Here is a 20,248-nt window from a genome sequence, read left to right on the forward strand (position 1 = left end):
GGCAACAGGACACTAGAGAGAAGTAGAAGGGATTACATGTACAAAATTAATAGAAGCAAAATGGACCTAATTGTCACAGCGTGGTCTGTTAGCAAAACACACACACACACAATGTATATATTCCATTTCCTGTATTTACCTAGAGCAGACCAAAAGTCCTGCTGTGCAGAGAGGAAAGCGCCTGTTAAAACAAGGGTTTAACTGAAGTGACAGGTTTGGGAGAAGGAAAGGGAGGACCAAGCCTAGGCAGCAGGGGATATTTAAAGACTATTAAAAAAAAAGCAGTAAACGTGCCTGATAAGAATATCTGTCTGTGTCCAGATCTTCATCCTCTCTCAGGATGAGTTGCTTTCATTTTTTTTTTTCATATTGCTTTGTTTTCCCACTAGTGCAGCATGGACACTGAGAAGCCAATAAAGCTGGCTGCTATTTTCCTGTTTACACTGTAAATCATGGACATCTTTCTTGTTACACTGTAAAATACATCGAGAGAGATTGATTTACCATCTTGGCCTGGAACAAGCAACCCAAGCTTCCTAGGCAGATGGCTCTGCCTACACCACTAACAACCTTTTCTGAACACAGCTGCTGCCCAAGCTCAGTGTCTTCCTGTCATCTGGCTGGAGAAAACAACAGTTTTGGTGTAGTTCATAACCACAGCAAGATAGTTACTTCTTGTTTTTGTTTTTTAAAGGGTGCTGAAGGTGAAACACAGCTCCCCAGCACCATTAATAAATACCATCTTTTCCCCACCTCTTTTTCTTTGAACCTACCAGATAAGATGAAGGTAGTTGGGGTCACACATCAAGGTTCATTCTGGGCTATTATATTATATTCTCCCCTGACATACCATACCATCTTTTCTCCCAAACTGCCTGTTGTTGCTTTATTTTTCTCCAGAATCTGCTTTTAGAAGGGAAATTCTCCTCTATGAACAAATTTAGAAAAACATGATTCAAGTGCAAGCAGCACAGCAGTGCCAGTCAAAGCTCTCAGTGAAGCCAAAGAGCAGATGAGAGGAAGGACCTCTTAGTCCGAGCCTGTGGTTCCCTCCATCAAACACCAACAATGCTGTTTTACACTTCAGCGTCACTGACTGGTTCATGGCTCTTCACATTTTAAAATATGGCAGGATAAGAGGGAGCTTATTTTGATAACACAGATGTGTTACACCACCATTTCATCAAGTCCCACCACTTCCCCAGCACGAAGGAGCCGACAAGTACCAAGATTGTGAAGCCACGCCAAGGGGAAGTGCCACCGAACGCCACTGAACTTGACCCAAAGGGAAATAGGACCACACCGGTCCCAACTCAGGTGCACCAACCTCTGTGGATGACAGTCTCCCCAACAACTTCCTTCTGCATGCAGAGTGGTACCCACAAAGCAGAGCTCCTGCTTGGACAGTAGCTCCCAAAGCAAATGACCAGAGGTCCTCTCACCCAGCAAGTCACAAAGTAGTTCCACAAGGCAACTTTGAACCAAGGGCTGAGCTCTTGTGGCTCCCTGTAGTTAACACGGGGAGCTGCTGGAGGTTTCAGAGGCACGCAGACCCGGGCAGGATCATAGCCCAGCTGCTGGGGCAGACAGCTGCAACCGCCACATATGCACTTCTCCAAGGGCACCCAAGCTGTAATTCACATCAGCTAGTGCAGAAGAGGGCAGAGCAGAAGAGGAACTTGCCTGTGAAAGAGGGTTTTGGGCTGTATCCCACCATCCCCGCTTTCCTGCACAAGGCCTTATCTTTCCCTAGTGGTGATGGAAGCTTGTTAGGAAAACACTGGACACAATACACACAAAAAGCACTAAATACATACATCAAGTGTACATATACACCACAACAGAAGGTAGATGAGGTGTCCCAACTATCTAGGCTGTCCTAAAACAGGCTGAACCCATGAGATCCACACCAGACTCCTGCTGAGCAGTCTGCATACCAGGGTAGAGTTTAAAAGGTTAGCCAGTGCAGCATGGATGCTCACATACAGAGCAGACACAGCCAGTGAAATGCTTGCTCCTCTTAATACTTTCATTTCCAAATTCCATTGCTTAATGAAAAGGTAGAGAGCAGCTGAGTAGTCAGTCACAGAATCTCAGAAAGGCTTGGGTTGGAAGGGACCCCAAAGACCACCTAGTGCCAACCCCCTGCCATGGGCAGGGATGCCACCACTAGGTCAGGTTGCTCAGGGCCTCGTCCAACCTGATCACCTTGAGCACTTCCAGGGATGGAGCAGCCACAGCTTCCCTGGGCAGCCTGTTTCAGTACTTCACCACCCTCTGAGAGAAGGATTTCCTCCTAACATCTAATCTAAATCTGCCTTCTTTTAGTTTAAAAGCACTCTACTTTGTCAGTGTAAAAAGTTACTCTCTATCTTTTTCCTTTTTTTTTTTTTTTTTTTTTAAGCCCCCTCTAAGTATTGAAAGCTGTACATGTACTTAGTACTGAGCATCTACAGGGCCACCTATAGCTACAAAGATAAAAACCTCAAAATTAGGCAAAATCTAAAGTTTTCAAGCCATCGACACAGGGGTTCAACAAGTCTTTTGTATGATACAAGAGAACTGAACTTTGTGCATAAGTGCATTGCAAAAACACACATATTTCTCTGGTGTGTGGTCTAGATGCTGGGATAATAGAAACTTAAATGATTCTTTGGCCTCAGTCTACTGAAGTTAAAAGAGGTGGGAAAATATAAATTCAATTTCTGTTGCACTGGAAGGTGGTTTTACCCCACCTACTTTCAAACAACTGACTTAACAATGGTGTCACCCTAAACTCCTCATATAGCCCAGAGGTATTCAGACAAAGATGTTAGATAGGATAAATTGCTTACAAGGATGATCCTTCGTTCTTGTAAACAGAAGAAATTGTCAGTTATGCACTCCCCATCAGAGGGAAAGGATCCAGGCCACGGTTTCTGTCTTGACCAAACCATTCTGGTGTGGAAGATTAGCCAGACACAGATACTTCCTCGGAGCTAAGTTGTACATACAGCTAGTCTTTGTGCTAGTAGCAGAGCACACACCCAGAAGCATGGCTGCACTCCTCCATGCAGCACAGCTGCGGCTCCTGGCTGCTCTGAAGCTTCGCTGCCTCCTATCTTTGCTCCTTTTAAAAGGAAATGTGTTTGTTTATTTTAATCACTTGTCTTTCATATCATGTTTGTAGGCAAACATTTTGAGTGAAAACATCAGAGCAAAACCTAACCCTCTTTAAATGGAGCAAATGTACAACCAGAAGCAAGTAAAACACAACAGGGAAAAATAAAGGAACACTTGTACATCAGCACTATATTTAGATACTGCTTTACTAGGACTTTTACAGAAACTTGGAAGACATGTTGTGTTGATGCTTGGTCCAGCCTTAAAAAGCTTCAAGCAATTTCACACAGCCCTGAAATAGAAGTTCTGACGTTTTAGACTGCGAGCTGCACAAAACAGACACTGTTCAACAGCACAGTAACCGTTTTCTACACAGCTTCTGCACACATCTACGTTCCCTGGATTAATTCTTCAGTATTATTTTCAGCAGCATTTTTAAACAGCAACTACGCTGCCTGACAGACTAATGCACTTTGATAGGTTTGAGATAACTCAGGAATTAATGGGACAAGACCAGACTCCTGTCAATAGTACTATAGCAGAAAAACAGAAATACTACTTTTAAGTCTCTGTGTGGGACTGAGGTGCCAAACTTGGGATTTGCCTGCATGAAGTGGGAAGCTGATCCCTGCCTCCAGAGTTGGGTTTGCCCAAAATGGAAAACAAAATAAAAACAAAACTAGTGAACAAAAAACCAAAATGTTTAACATGAGATTTACTTTACTTCCTCATAATGGTGCATACCACAGTCCAGATTTAATATAGTTCCTGCAACGCACCCACCCAGCAGCATGGGCATACAGCTTGATTACAAAAGCTTTATGTGGCAGCAGAAATCCTGCTCAGAACATCTCTACCACAAAACCACCACCACCACCTTCCAGTCTCCTATTCTGTCTCAAATAGGAATTTCTGATCCAAAACAAACAAACAAACACATTAAAAATAGGAAGGAAAAAAAAAGGTATCTTGGGAAAGTGAACTAAAAGGGGAGTACTGGCACAAAACATGGTCTTGGCTTTTTGGTACCACACTGGTGCCTCATAAACCCAAGTAATTCATGAAAATAAAGATTTAGACCCTAGCTACTTCTGCAAATTTTAGTCAAGATCCCTGGCTGAAAAGCTTTCAATCAAAGCAGCGTAGGTCATAAAACCAGCAGGTGTTAAAGATATACAGAAAAGGACAGCAAGTAGCAACGGAGGAAACCGTTCACAAAAACCAGACGGCAAACATCCTCGGGCACTTTCTTCCTCTTAATGATCACAACCGTTTAAGTTGTTAGTTTCACATCAGCAACGCAGGGCTCGTGGACCACAAGTGGCTAGACACAGAAGGAACTACAGGAAGTGAAACGTGCCTCTTCTGTCCTAAAATAAAAATGGGCTGGAGCTCAGTACCAACTGATCATTTCATAAAGGGCAAGCTGTCTTTTAGCAGCAGCCTGCTAGGGATGAAAAATGATGGAATAGCCTCATTTTTATTTATGGGTTTGTTTTTAACAGATGGGGATGAGAGGAGAAAAGAAACAAAACAAGCGTAATTCATCCTCTTTACATATTAGTGCAGCATGTAACCACCAAAAAAAGCTTGTGAAGACTTCATAAACACCCACACCAGTGACCCACGTGCACTAATGGGTCTTAATAGGAGGCTGTCATGAAGCTGGAAGCACAATTCAGGGAGCAATGGGAGAATTTCCTAGGTGAAGCCAGCATTCCCTTGTGCCCTCCATCTGCCTTTCAGAGATGAAAGTACTCAGTCCTCAGTTTCATGTCAAGCAGATGTGGTTTCTTGCCTTTGGTTAGGATGCCCCTGTTCAACAGGAGCATGAGGAGCCACACGGTGCCCACCTCTATCACAAGATGAGGTACACTTTCTCCTCTGCCTATGACTAGCAGCAGATGTTGGCAAATAGGAGGGGAACAAGAAGAGAAAAAAAGAGGTACAGCTGACCCTTGTCATAGGGTATGACGATTCTGTGATTCTAGTGTAGCCGCATGATAGCCTAGACATCGCATAAAGTGGATATGAACAAAAGGACTCGGTTCCTTAGGCACTACAAGTGAGTACAGGGCCTTCCAACAGCCAGGTCTCTCTTCCCAAGTCTGAAGTCACGTACACCCACTATTCTGCCACAAAGAAGCAGAAAGGGCCACAGGAGCAAAGGTGGTGAGAATCTGAGGACCTGGAGCACTCACGTAAGGGACACTGTACTACAAAGTACTGCTGCTATTGTTGTTCCTTGGTTATAAGGACTAGAGCCCACCACGAGCCTCCTTTCCATGGCCGCCTCGATTTCACAGGGAAGGACGAGCGCTGACAGGTCCCTAGAGAACAGGAGCCACCACTCCTGTTCTGTGACTGCTTCTTGGAAACCAGGTTCCCCATGGGACCTGGCAAAAGGCCAAGGTGAAACACAAAATTTAGTAACAGCAGGATCTGCAGCCCAGCAGTCTCCCAGCACACAGACTTTTCTAAAGGGATTACTGGCTATCAGCCAGCCTCGGAGGGGGCTCTTCAGATGAGGCTGGCACTTCTCCCAGGAGAAGGTGTCACGGGATGACACAGACACTGGGTAACAGAGGCATATCAAGCCAGCATGCACACACTGCCTATCAACCCACTTCAATGATCAGGGAAAAGTAGTTACTGCAACAGAGTGAGGGGCTTGCCAGGTGACAATGTTAACTCTACAGCTACTAGCAGGGCACCAAGCTGCTTAACACTAGAGCATCCCTTAAACAGGGAGCTTATGCCTTCCTCCTCCTCTCCAGGGCAGGTAGGTGGCACAAGTGGAACCAGTGCTGACCAGAGACCATGCCATGTCTCGGCACCCCTATGGCCTGGTCTCACAAGGGCATTATTGACTGCTATGTCTCACCAGGTGCACAGAAACAACCAGCAGGTACTGCTGGCTCAGGAGAGTGCAGGCAATCATGCTGTGCTTCATGCTGGGGAGCACAGGGACAGACACAAGCAGATATTAAGAAAGTTTGTGCATTCAAAACACAGATGTTCAAAACCTACCACTCAGCAAAAGCTCGGAATGATCATTCTGCAAAATACTAAGCTTCCCTCTGGGTATATGATCTCTTATCCAAATCCATACTTACCTTTCAGGAGTACAAACAGCCCAGAATTAAATGTCCCTTTCTTCCATTAAAGACATTCTCACTCTAATCTGCCCTCTGGACAGGCCAGGCTTGCCTTTCCCCTTTGCTTCCCTCTGACCAGAATGTAAAGATTTTTCTTGCCTAGTATCCTCCAAGAATTTCACACTTTTCTTGCTTAGCCCACAAAGTCTGCTGAGATGTCAAGCCTCAAAAAGTTTTTGCATGTGAATATTTTACCATCCCCAGCATTTTCTCGAGACAAGACGAATGCTACCGTGTACAGCTGTCCAAGTGCCAGGATACTTGGCATGCAACACAGCCAGTTGCTCTATGCAGCTTGGTAAGAAACAGTAAGGATTTTTACCTCAAATCCTGTTCATAACCCACAGTTCCTACTGAATGCTGCCCATCCGTTACTGAGATCCTGAGAATGTATCAGCACAGGTTATGTACGCAGCTCTCACTCCACATCTGGAGGCCTGTAGACAACGGCTGTGGCTGCTGCGTGTGCCAGGAACCTTCAGGCACCATGCAATCAACTCTGCTAGTTTTGTGGTTTAGTGCCTAGCCTCAAAACACCACATTACCATTTTGAACCTACCAAAAACAGCTCAACTAATGGGCCCAAATGCTGCGTATAAAACGTATTTAAGGGAGGAGAGAAGGGGGAGGGAAAAAAAAAGAAAAAAAAAGGCATGAATAGAAACCTTTATGTCAGGAGTTACTCCCCATCTGGTTGTTGTGTATTTTAAATCTCTCCCTCCCCACTACCCATGGTTACTGAGTTTAATACAAGGGAACCGCCTTGGACATGCCCCTCCTGCTTAGTTTCTTTAAATGGTAAGAGGTTCCCATTTAGTTTCAACACAATAACTGAGCTGGTCAAAGCTATCTCCCTGTTGTCAGTGGTAGTCTTACCCCAATCTCATGCTGGATATGAGAACTATGGCAGTAATATACAGTGGCATCCAATGCCAAAAACTCTTCCATTCTTTATATAGGAGAGCCCATGAGAGTGATCCTACAGAACAAAGCTCTCAGTCAGTGTTGAGAAGAGCTCACGCATGGAAAACGAAGTGGCATTTCTTGGGATGTCATTACTTGCAAGAATTGGAGCACAGACATCCTGTAGTAGTGTCCAGAAGAAATGGAAGGAAAAAATGAAGGCTTGAAATTGCAGTTATGAACAAGCAGTTGCTATAAAGAGGAACCCATCAAACATTTTTTTTCCTGCAGAAGCAAAACAATCCCAATAATTTCTGAAAGCTCCTTCAGTACTCCATGCAAAGGGTCAGGAATTCGTGGTTACAGAGACTTTTACTGCATTAAAAGAATCGAAAATTTTCTCCTGCTTAAATGGCGAACACGTGTAATGTCAGCTGTGTAATAGATTACGCATGTGAGTTAATGCCTCTCCTGGCAGTAGTTAATGGATGAGCCTGGTAACATAAGAATTATATCAAAATTCCACCGCAAAGGATAAAACTAATTTACATGGAAATAGTTTGCACAGAGAGAGCTAGAGCTGCAAATTAGGAGGACTCAAACTTAGTTTAGGTAAGTTTCTCTCAGCAAGGGTAAGGACAAAAATTCAATGAAGAGCAGAGGAGCTGGTCACAAACAGAGAATTCAGTCCAAAAAGACAGGCCAGCAAAGAGATAGTGACTTCTTTGAGAACGACAGCTGGAGAAAGGAAGTCCTGGCACGCAGGAAATCCAAGGCAGAAAGCACTTCACTTTCCACACCTCCAGGACTGCTGAAAATTAGGAGTATTCCAGTAACTTAAACTCAATTGCTTATAACATTACAGCCATCTGAATGCAATCAGAGTGTTCTAGAAACTGGCTAAACTTACCACTCCTTTCAGTATCACTTGGGCAGCACAACAAGCTCAGTTCTCCATATCTTGCATGCACACAATGTCTGGCTAAAAAACATAACAGCCGGTGATTCACAGCAATCACTGGAAAAGTCTCTAGGAAACTCTCTTTTGCAAGGTTTGACGGTGTGGCACCATGGTTACTGAGACAATACAAGGAACAAAATCCTGCTTTATATCTAATCCCTTTGTGTTCAGCCATCTGGGACAGCAAGACCTTTCATGAAATAGGGATGAGCCCGAGTATTCTAGAAATATTGCTGTTCATCCAAGAACCCTCTCTAACTTGTAAAGATGTGCTAGATTTATTATTTTATTCATTACTATCAGGTCATGCGATAAAGACAACCACTAAGATTTGGGTATTTTGTTCACCATGACAACTGTTCAGACTCTAGGAAGAAGCTAGATCCAGAATCCAGAAATGTCTTGATTTCCTCCACTTTAAAATTGAGATAAAATGCTGCATATAAGCAGTTGTCAAAGAAAAAAAAAAAAATAATAATAATTGGAGATCTTTGGGCAAAAGTCCATTATTACAGGTAACTAACTCAGCTACTCATTACTTAGGCTAGCCACTTTCCAGGAAGTATGCACACAATAAATCCATTTCCAAAGAGGAGAGGTTTTGGTAGGTGGATCAGGACAGGCTACACAGCTAAGGAGTGAATTATCCAATTGCAAAGAGCCAAAATTCCAAAGCATCAGTCAGGAACAGCTTTTTTGAGACAAGGAAAATTAGACACCTTTAGGTTACTATAGGAACAAGCAAAACCACTTGCAACAGCAGGATTTCAAAATTCCCTACATCCAGGACTCCCAAAACCTACACACATCCCCATCATCACCAAGCCAAAATGCACTAGTTTGTGATCGAGCTCTTATGGACACCACACTTTAGTGTATAAAAATCAAATAGTGTATAAAATCAAAGCATCTGCAAGGGCATGTAGGGAAACCTACATCAGTCACAAATTCATAATGTTTATGTTTTTACCCCCACATACTCCCCTGAGCTGTCATTTCACAGATGCCAGTCCCAGCAGCCTGTCTTGGGATGAGCTTATGCAGTAATTGATTTGGCATCTTCTTGAACACTTGCACATTATTATTTTGTGAGCTTACAGGTACGAAGGTCACCCTATGAGGCATTCCCCTCTCTTACACATCCTCCTCTTCTCTTAAAATCATGCTGTCATACAACATCACATCCACTGTCACGGGTGCTGCCACAGGAGGAAACTTGACAAAGGCAAAGCCAGCTGCTGTACGTATCCCACCACCACGCCTCCACTCACACAGGCAGCATAAAGGCATAAGTAAATGATTAAATGTGTAGGATCTATATGCCCTGACCTCCTAGACACACAACCTGACCGTTCGCTCAGCCTGAGTGGGTGCCAGTGCTCCAGGAGCCCTGTATTTTCAGCTGGCTCACTGCCATACCGCAGCAGACCATAAACATAGCTTTAGTCACCTGACACCAATCCCAATTATTTGGTGACTTTTTTTGTTTTCTCCAATCAATCATCCCCTTTAAGTCAAATTCTGGGTTTTCCTGTTGTTAAGAACTGGGATTCACTGCTTCAGCCTGGCTTCCTCTAGGACACATGGGGAGGAGAGATAAGCCCTCCCTTTCAGGCAGTGCTGACTACAGATAAGCACAGGGGCTTTATTATTTTCCACCTGGTCTCCACCAGCAGAACACAAGCAAGGATAATCTGCAAACTTGACAGTTGAGGAGTGGAAGAAGCAAATGCTTCTTCAGCAAGTCCCAGGCTCACTAACAAGGTCTGAGCAACAGGGCACATTATTTTAGGCTCAGGAAGTAACCAAATCTTTTAATTCCACAGGAAAGAAAATTAGTTCTCCTCCCTAGCAAAACTAAGGACAAATAGCTGACGTGCATCACCATTCTTCGGAGAGCAACAAATACTGGCGAAGCTTTTTAAGCCAGCCACTAGCAACACTAATTCCCTTTAAAATTCCCTTTAGTACAGAAGAATTTGAAGACCACAGTCAGAAAGATGATGAAGCTTTGCTGTCTCATGCTTCGCAGTGAGGCGCAGGTAGCAATGCTTACAAATGCCAAGGAGGGGAGGGGAAAAATGCCAAGGAGGGGGGGTGAGGGAGGAGGATTTTAAAAAATATACTGTAGTTCTAGTGCTTCAACAAATGCCAGGAAATTGCAAGTCCTGCCTCCTGTTTTGTCCCAAAATACAATGGCATGATTTAACAAGGGTGTGTAAAAAGTTATTTGGTGTACCTTAACTCTGTATGCTGTTGCCCACATGCAGAGAAACTGCACTCCATACAGCATGGCAGCATAAACTCCTCATTCCTCGTTACCACTAACTACATTGAGACAGACAGGTTATAGATTTGCTTTTGTTTTATAACTTGTACCCAGGTCATGCTGCAGATCCTGACGGAGAAAAGTTTTTCCCCTAGGGGGTAAAAAATAAAAAAAAAAAAAAAAAAAAAAGAGGAGACCACTGTAAGAAATATGCAAGCAGATTAACTGAATTCCTAACCGCATTTCAGCAACTGTGCTTTCACTTATGCTCATGCATTGCATTCTCCAACACTTTTAAGTTTATTGCCACATTCCTAAAGACAGCTATCAGCATGGCAATTGCCATTATAAAACTGGAGATCCCTCTTTAGACTTAAGATGAAAAAGTCTTCGAAACGAGATACAAGAAAACAGGCCAGTACTATCAAACATTTGGAAATTCTTAGTCAAACAGCTGAGACAATGTTTCCACACTGGAAGAATGTGCTCTGTTCATCAAAACGCTGCCTCGTATTTTATGCGGATAGAGCATTCCTCTATGCTGCCACTTCCAAGCTGGTTTCTCCTGCTAAATCAAATCCTGTGTGGATGCTCTTCAGCACTGATCTAGTAGATAGTCTGTACTTCAGAGACATTTCTGATCTGAACTCCCGTGGTGATCCCTACGCATAACACATCAAAACACTTACTGTAGGCTTAAACATTTACAGGTCTGGTCTCTCCCTTAGAATTTTTTCCCCCTCCCTAATGAAAGGCTTGTGATATTTCTGGGCCAGGACAAAGAAATACTATAGAGACTTATTAAAAAATATATATTCTTGTAATTCATTTGAGAAATTTCTTTTCAGTGAAGCCACTGGGACTATATTTCAGAACACACAGAAGAAACACAGAAAGACTACTACTCTGGTACTTAGGAGCACGTGCCCCTTAAAAGACAAGAAAGTAATTTGCAAAATAATCCAGTTTAAAACACAACAAAACCACTCCTCCAGAAACACAAACATAAAGCAAGATGCTCTCGGTATGTACAAGCAGGCACTGCTAGGATCTGCAGATCATTTGACTTAATTTGGTTCTTTATAATGTTTCTATAAAATCAGGCACTTAGGCAAATCCAAATATTTTGCCTAATCAGCACCCCCCAACAGTGTGCTACAAGTCTGCCTGTCAATTTAGGAAGAAATAAAAGTAGAGGATACACTATTTTATTTAAAATAGAATGAGGAAACGCTCATAATTAACATAAGCAGGGAACTACCCTTCAGTAAGAAAAAAGAGTAACCCTGGGGCAAGTCATTGAAAAGTGGCTTAGATTTGACAGGCTACGCAGTATGCTCAGGGGCTATACAAGCAGCACACTCTGTGCAGCACACACAGATAAGGAAGACCACACTGCACACACATCAATGAATAACCTACACCATGCAATTAAATATTTAGTGAAATTAAGGCCTGAATGAAGCTCTGAAGGAGCCCTTGCCTCCTTACACTGTGACTCTGGAAGAGAAGGTACACATCAGCCTTTGCATAGACCCTGTAAGGATAACTTCCACACTCCTGGCAACGTTTTCATGATGGTAGTGGCAGAGGAAGATGGGATGCTCCAAGCGGCCAAACCACCCCACTAACGTCTTGCACGCACTGCAAGTAGGAGAAAGTTACGCGGTCCCAAAGACTTAAGAGTGTCAGAGCTCTTATGTTGACTAGACAATCCCATTTGCATTGTAAGCACGAGGGCAACACTGGATGCCAGAACATCAGCGTGTCAGGGATCAGGTAGTCCATCTCGTCCTGAAACAAGAGGTTTGTACAAACTCACACTATCACCACAGCACACAAGTGAGATGGAAAGGCCTTTCTGCTGAACCACAAGAAAAGTTTACACACTGTGATATAAAAAAAAAGTTGCAAAATATTTAAAGTGTGTGATAATATGTGCATTGCAAACTGCAACATCAGAACCACATCTTTGATAGCATCTGTGAAGGAGCGTGTCTGTCTTGCATCCAGACCACTATAAAAGCAGATTTCCTTGAGAATGAGCCTCTCAGCACTGCCACAGTAGAGCAAGTAAGACCAGACTGCAATAACTACTTAAGAGAATACAGACAAGGACATTGTGCATGCACAAAAATGGTGTTGGCCACCAGCTTGTACATGCGTTCATCTGCAACGACAGCTTCTGATGGCAGCAGCAATAACACAGCTTTCAACAGCTCCTGAGGATATCAGCCTCCTGGAGAGGATGAAATAGTTTCAGATCACCAGAAGAAACAGCTGCCTGAGGATTACTGCAGGGATAAAACCCTTCTTCCCTCTGCATCCCCTCACAGTGACAGTAAGGGCACCAAGCTGTAGGGGCAATGGCCAAGCCACGAGGCTGTTCAGGTAGACATTTATGGACTGGGAGGGAGGCGCAGAGGTGGTTCTGAAAACAACTGCCCCAAAGGCAGCACAGACCAAAAAGAATGGATGCCAGATCAAATGAGGAATCCTGCCTGATGACAGCTCCCTATATATTTACAGGTTACATGTAACAGAAAAGGAGGTGGTAACACCCCATCTTTTATATGCTGCTTCTCCGACATGTGGAATTAACTTAGGAAATCCTGCAGGTATTTCTACAGCCTTAGTTCTGACCACGGCAGAACTACGTTCCCAGGGAATAGACTGAACACCAAGAGACAGGAGAGGTCACGGTGTGCTGTTCCCATCAAGCTATTCCATTAACTTCCATTTATAAACCCAGCTTTGCTGCTAAGAGAGGACATGCTCTCCCTTGACAAGGGTATCCCTAATCAGCCATCATCATTCAGGAACTTCCTGATTCAGTTGCAACAGTTCAGCTTTAAAACGCTCTGGAATCAAACTTAAATGGTGTCATACTCTGCAGACAACTTCTTTTGAACAAAAAGTTCATTTCTTTTTGCCTTATGTTCACATGTGCAAGTCAACACGTGAGACATGAACAGCTTTTCAGAGCTGATACTCCAAGGCTTTTCTAAATCATAAGTGTACGTGACAGACTTGGATTTTCAAGTACACTTCCAGGTACTTCAACTCACGCAGGAGAACCATGCCCCCAAAACAAATTTATTGGCACTTTCTGGTCTGTATTTCAGCAGTTACAGGATTAGGAATGTAAAGTGTGCTAGGGCTTGAATTCTGGGTGTGGCCCCCATCAGACTGAAGGGAAGAAACAAGCCAATGCAAGAACCACCGTCTGTTTTGCCAGTGAGATGGAAACAAAACTAAAATCAAAGCAGTAAAATATGCTACAAGGTACTGAGTGTCATCCTATGAGGTGCTGATTTCAGATGTGCAAAAGTTATAGAACCAATTGTGCACCAGAGGAAAATAAGCCACCATTCTGTCCCTGTTAACTTGTAATTTCTTGGCAGGTCACACATGAAGCTTCTCAGCACAAATATAAATGCAGTAAAAGAAAATGCATTTTAGTTTCATCTTCAGAGCTTTCATTGAAAGTCTGTCCAAGTAGTAATTTTCTCCAGCTTTATAAATCCAAACTATATTCGAGTAATAAGGTAACATTTTTCTCCTTAAAACACAAGCAGACTTTACACTATCCTTAGCTCACCCCTTTGTAACCTGAGACAGCACACACTGCAGTGCCTGAACACAACTGTAGACACAAAGTCTTTCTGTTTTCCAAAAGGATTGCTCCTTCCCACCAGCCTTTGCAGAAAGAGCTCCTTTGCATCCTTATCGAAACCAAAAATACCACTCTGTCTTCTGTACTCTTTCTCTCTATTTTTTCTCCCCAACCTTCAGCCTTTCCTATCTAAGCAAATACGGAAGAACAAAGCTTGCCCATACACTTTAATTTACAATAGATTCTAAACTGATCCAAGGAGCTGTTAAACAGAGCTGAACTTGCAGCCTCCAAGGCATTTTCTGTCTACGAGCAAATCAACTTCCTTGCGTGGAACAATTCACAGTGTTGCTGTTCTCCAGAACGTGTACATGTAACTTTGAAAGCTATGTTTTTTGAGGGCAGGTTTCTCATGAGATACTCAGAACTAACTTCACTCTAATCCCTTCAAAAGTGACAAAAACTTACGAGTGACAGAGTACCACTGAGACAACGCACAGGACTTCTGAAAAGCTGACCAGACCCCCAAATCCTACCCTTGAAAATTAAGTAACACTTGTTATAGACATAACTGGCAGAGCAAATCCCATCCTGCTATGTTAGGCAGAAAACCTATGAGGATCCAAAGGCATTTTAGTGTATGGGGGAGGGGGGGGGAAGGAACCCCTCCTGCTGCTCCTCTCTGTCGCAGATAAAAATCCAGAAACTCCACCCAGCCCCCAGGAAAGCAGCACCAGAGCATTCCCCCTCCCCTCCCAGCACCTGTAGCAGCAGCATAAGTTTCTCCACTCCGGCTGAGCTGTCAGCTGTGCCCAGGAAGCAAGCAGACAGACATCTTTTGTGCATCTCTCAGCGGCAGCTGCAGGGGAGAGGTGTGGGGGCAGGGAGGAGGGTGTTCTACCCAACACACCCAGGGGAGAGAATCAGCAAGCGTGGAGAAAAGGTCTCAAATCAGGGCAGGGAACAAAACAACTGCACTGATGCCCATGTACTGACACGCTCTCCTTCCTTTCCCTTTGCAGTTACTTATTCCAAACACTATTTTGTTTTTAAATGTTGGGGAAATTCTAAGTTCACCTATGGTTGGGAAGTTTACAAAAGAAGTGAAGCTCAATACAACCTTGTCTGTCTGCAGCCCTTCTGGGATAAGGAGGAGAAAGGCCCTTTGAGAAAGCATCTTAGCCACAGCAACCCACAGCTTCCACCGGCCAGCCTTTGGCAAGACACAGGTGACGAGTGACTGGAACAAGCCAAAGAAGCCCTGGCGTGTCCTGCGAGCACTGGCACATCGCCACAGGATCTCAGTCCTGCCCCACAGCCGGGCAGCCAGCAAGCAGATACCATGGTGGGGTGTGCAACAGGCCCCCATACCACAGGCAACAGGTGGATCAGAACAAGTGGCAAGTTAAAAAGCCGCAGAAAGGGAGCAGCAGCTGAGCAGGTGAAGACTCTCAGCTGACTGGAGCTGGAACTGAATTCAGCAAGCGTCCAGTGCAGCAGCAGCCGCAAATCATCTATGCAGCAGGGAAAGCTACAGTTTTCCCAGAGCCAAGTCCCCCAAGCCCAGTCCTAAAAATGAAATAGCAAGCAAAGGTAGCCTGGTAACCATGGGAGGGGCAATACAAGAATCAATACAACATGCTTCCGTGACATTTACCAATTTCTGTAAAGGAAGCGTGCTCCCTTTTGAAATTTTTCTGCACCTTCCCCTAGTTCTGTGTGTTCCTCTAGCTAAACAAACACTGTCCCTCTTTAGAGTAAGCAGTGAAACTCAAATGTATACATACCACACTCCGCTCAGGCACTGGCCCATCCTGCAATTTACAAACTGAGTACAGAGTTATACTCTATAGCACAGCTCAGTTAATTAACAGCAGATCAGCTTTGACAGCACCTTCTGTTTTTTAATGCTGTCAGCTGGTTTACCAGCTGTGTTCTGCGTGTACCCTTGCAAGCTAAAGAGTCAGGCCAGGCAGCAGAAGTTTGGGCACTAAACTCTTGGATTAACAGGGGTTAAATGGGGCAAATACATAAGCAGCAGCACTCTGAAGAAGTCGAGAATGGAAGCAGAGCTGCATAGAGGCCAGAATGCAAGAACCACGCAACCTTACAAACAGACTGTGGCTGAAACTGACAGAAACTCCCTAAAAATATACACAGGTAAATCTCACCATCACTGACCTCATTATAGGTAAATAAACACTGCTACAGAACCATACTCTACCGACCTAAGCCTTAAGAAAACAAGAAGTAAGCAGGCAAGTCATTCAGTTCCTCACGTGCCCTGCTGGTATCCCTTTATCAAGCCAGCTACCCGGCTTCCAAGGCCCTGCCACTGCGTCCCATTCACCTGCCATCACCAGGCTTTGTGCAATGGTCAATGCACACAGGTGGGGGTCACTTCTATTACTACAGGTTCCAGTTTGGAATAAAAGGCTCAGAAGTACTGATCCTTGTAACTTGTTTTCTCCTGTTAGATGTTACACAGCTGCTTTCAGGCTCTTCATTTTCGTTATGCTTAAGAGTCTCCCACTGCAGACATTCCATCCAATATCCGCTGAAAATTATGGTAAGAAACTAATTGCAATATAAACCACCTGAACTGGCAGGATGTCTCCTGGCATCCATTATCCTGGCATCCATTATCCAGTTTTCTTGAGCCCTTTAGCCTTTACCCTTGCCAACCAGCAATGTGATGCCTCCTGAAATACTCCAGTGTCCATCATAACTTGCTGCCCCTCCCCTGCAAACAGTAATTCTGCTGGCGTGCTCTCAAATGACTGAAAGACAACACAGAAGCAATGCTCAGTTCTCCCAGCCAGAGAAAACTAGGGCCTCTGCAGCCTATAAACAATAAGTGAATATAAGTGAAACAATAAGCAAATATAAATGACATCCGGTCTAAAACAACACCTGTAGACAAGTGTTTTGTTGTTTGTTTATGTAAAAAAACACCTTTCAGACCACAGCTCTCCAACCACTAGGCCTTTCTCTGCCTACCGGGAGCTCAACAACCCCTTGGTAAGCTCAAAGAGTAGCAGCTCCTCCTCCTCGCCAAACCACTAGCTCTTGGTGGGGCAGCCCCATGAAAGCGGGGATTCCTTTATTTACAGTTTCTTCCCTCCCTTTCCCACCGGTTATTTTTGAGGGATTATGTTTCCTGTTTTCACTGCTCTGCCTCCATTTGTCATTCATCACAGCCATGAAAGTAGGAGGGAAGCGCAGGAGAGCAGACCAACACAAAGCAAACCTTTACGGTTCAGCGAGCAGGATTAAATGTCACCCCTTCTCCCCCTCAACCTCGCCCTCTCTCACACACCCTCCAAGATGTGATGTGAATATGGCTTACCCTCCAGCACATACCCCGATTCTGACAGCTTTTGCAGGTCAGAGCTTTCAGGATGGATCAGACAGGCAGCCTATTCATCCCGGTCTGCGACAGCTATTTTCCCTCCCTCTGGCCAGTCCGTTTTGGATCAAGCACAGCTTGTTGCTGAAAGCCCCTGCCTATACCTTCCAGCTGGAAATGGTACCACAGCAGTTGCTGAGATGAAAGCAGAGCAATAAACCTTGATACCCTTTCTTGTTATGCTGCTGAAGACACCCCCTCCTCCCTAACCCCTACACCCCCTTTCTCCCCCCCAAAAAAAAGCAGTCAAAAATAAAAAGATAAATGCTGGTAACAATTCAGAAGGACACAATCCACAGAACGTCTGCCCTTTCCTTCAGTCTTGACTTGTACCTTCCTTAGCAGCAGTCTCACAAGCTGTCTTGATGAAAGCAATTCTTACTCAGCAATGTAGCTGTGGTGTAGCTGCTGCAGCTCCACTATTTCACAGTACACTTACAGCAATTCTGCAGCTGTAGAAGTAATCCCTGGGGACAATAAACACATGGGGCACCAAAGGTTAAGGGCAGCTGAACTGCCTTAGAGCAGGTAAAGGGTGTTTTTACTGTTTAACACCTTTTCAGCTATTTACTCTCTCTTCATATATTCTTCTGAGACTCAAACTCGGTTGCTATCTATGTAAGACAAACTATAATCATTTTAGCAAAAAGTGGAGCTAGAAGCACGCCCCCTGAGTCCATTAGCTCCCTCCACCAGTTCACTGCTTTTATTCCTACGCTGCACAGCTTCCCCAAGGCTGCTGCTACAGATGCAATCTTCCCCCCTCCTCCCTTCCAGCCGCACTGCAGGGCTGCCCCAAAGGTAATAACGCATTGCATCAGCAGCAGATGATTGCCTGGGGATGGATGGAAAGGAAAGACCAAAAAGCAAAACGTTTAGATAGGGACACAGAGTCAGAAATAAAGTGCATTTAGTTTTTGAAAATAGCTGAGGGTATAGCTCAATTATATGGCTGAGATAGTCTAATGAGTGAGTATGCATTTGTGTAGCAGCAAATCATACACAGAAAGAATTCTTACCCAGTCATCAGCTAGCAATTAGGGGATCTAATTAGGCTAAGGATAGAGGAGTCACCACCGAAGAGGACACTGATCCCATGTGAAACTGACCCATGGATGTAGGTAGCATGTACAGACGGGAGACCAGTAGAGACTGGAACAGGAAAAAGTACTGAGAAGGGAGGAAAATCAGAGTCTGAGATGACTGCAGCCAGTTCTAAGGAAAATACATTTCTGTTCTCAACTACAGGGCAGAAGTAAACTTAACCTTATGGGCTTGCAAAAATGCACAATTCAGCAGTCAAGGAAAAATCTGCTGAAAACACAGCAGAAGATCAGGACATGGATTAGAGTCAGCACCTGACAAGTCAGGTTGTACATCTGGGCAAGAAGAATAACACTGAAAATAAAAATGATTTCCCAGTGCAAAAATCAAGTTTTCCCTCTCATTGCATTAGCAAGCCATAGAATCCTAACACCAGCTCAGAAGAGGTGTCGGGTGCTCTCCAACAAACTGCACCGTTCTGGAAGACTGTCACCCCTGTAAGTCTGGGCACCCTGCTGCCCCTTACTATGAGTACCAGGTGGTGCACACACAGGAGGGCTCGCCACTGCAAAGTTAACTGAGAAGAGGTGAGAGCTGTGTAGGTACCATTCCACTCCCATGGTACAATCCCTGAACCCCGTGTCTTTCTTTTCCCTTTGAACAGTACCACCTTATTTCTTGATACTACTGTCAACAGACTCACTGCAAAGACAGGCTTAGGGAGCTGACGATTCAGAGCATTAGGAACTTAGGATGTTGAAGTTTTCCTTAAGAGACAGAACAAGCAGACGGCCTGAAGAAAGCAGCTTTGAGGAAGAAACATGTACAAAGAGTACAAACAGACCACTAGACAGTGAAAACCTAGGCAAAGCTGCTGCAAGGAAGATACTGAATATATTTAGGCTTCATTGGTGTATCAGTCACAATGCAGTTGCATTCCTTTGCTGAGTAAGTACACCAGCTTCTCCCACTGATCTTACAAGAGAATGTTAAGACCTACCTGGGAGGCTTTAAAATTTAGGGGGGAGTACTGTTATGGCAGGAACTTACAAGTTAGTAAGTCAATCTGAAACACAAATGACCTTTGCTGTAAATGCACCTTTCCAAGAAGCATAAAAAAACCACCACCACCAAAAACACAACCCCCCAAAAATACCAATGTGCAGATCTGCCTTTGGACAAATGTAAATAAGAAAAGCCGGTTAGTCTGGAAGTCAATCCTGTACCACAGGAAAATGAGAATTTGTTTAATTCCTGTCTCCTTTATTGCTGCCCGCTAGAGGCTGTGTTGATTTCTTATACAAACTTCGGGGGGAATAAACTACACTTCCCTGAAATATTCTCTTGCCATAAATTTAATTTCAGTATTGCAAAGTATCATTCACTTAAGCAAAAAGTGATGCTTGCATTGTAATAAATGAATAAAAGCCAAAACCCTGGATTCTACTGTGCTAGGTGTCATCAAAATGTTTGGAGAGAAAGACAAACATGCAGGAGCTTAGGACGAAGGAGTCTAATAATGAACACAAACTACTTTATAGCTTCAGTCCATTTACATTCATTAGTAATTAAAAAATAGCTGTTTGTCGGGTTATATAAAAGCAGCCGTGGTCATCAATATGGTTCTTTATCATTTAAGCAACTGCAGAACAAGCCAGTAAAACGCATCAGTAATGGAAAGACAAGACGGTTATGTGGATTTAACTAGCTTTTCCCTTCAGGCCCTATCCACTGCAGGGTTCTACCAGGGCTGGTGAAAACTACAAAGGTTCAACCATACTTATCT

General features: G+C 44.0%; 1 protein-coding gene across 3 annotated transcripts in view; it reads right to left on the minus strand.

Annotated features, from left to right (window-relative positions):
- The window catches only part of BCR (BCR activator of RhoGEF and GTPase), a 102,081-nt gene that overhangs the window by 64,710 nt on the left and 17,123 nt on the right, over window positions 1-20,248 (minus strand). Inside the window, exon 1 of one of the 3 annotated variants that reach the window (XM_084538946.1) lies at window positions 17,752-17,773. The exons of 1 other annotated variant lie outside the window; for it this stretch is intronic. The gene's annotated coding sequence lies outside the window, so the exon portion shown is untranslated. Of the gene's footprint in view, window positions 1-14,771; window positions 14,794-17,751; window positions 17,774-20,248 lie in introns of those variants that run through there. One more of the 3 variants, XM_084538945.1, reaches the window with a different exon arrangement.

This window comes from Aythya ferina (genome assembly GCF_964211825.1).
Source record: "Aythya ferina genome assembly, chromosome: 17".
In the NCBI taxonomy this organism is placed as follows: Eukaryota; Metazoa; Chordata; class Aves; order Anseriformes; family Anatidae; genus Aythya; species Aythya ferina.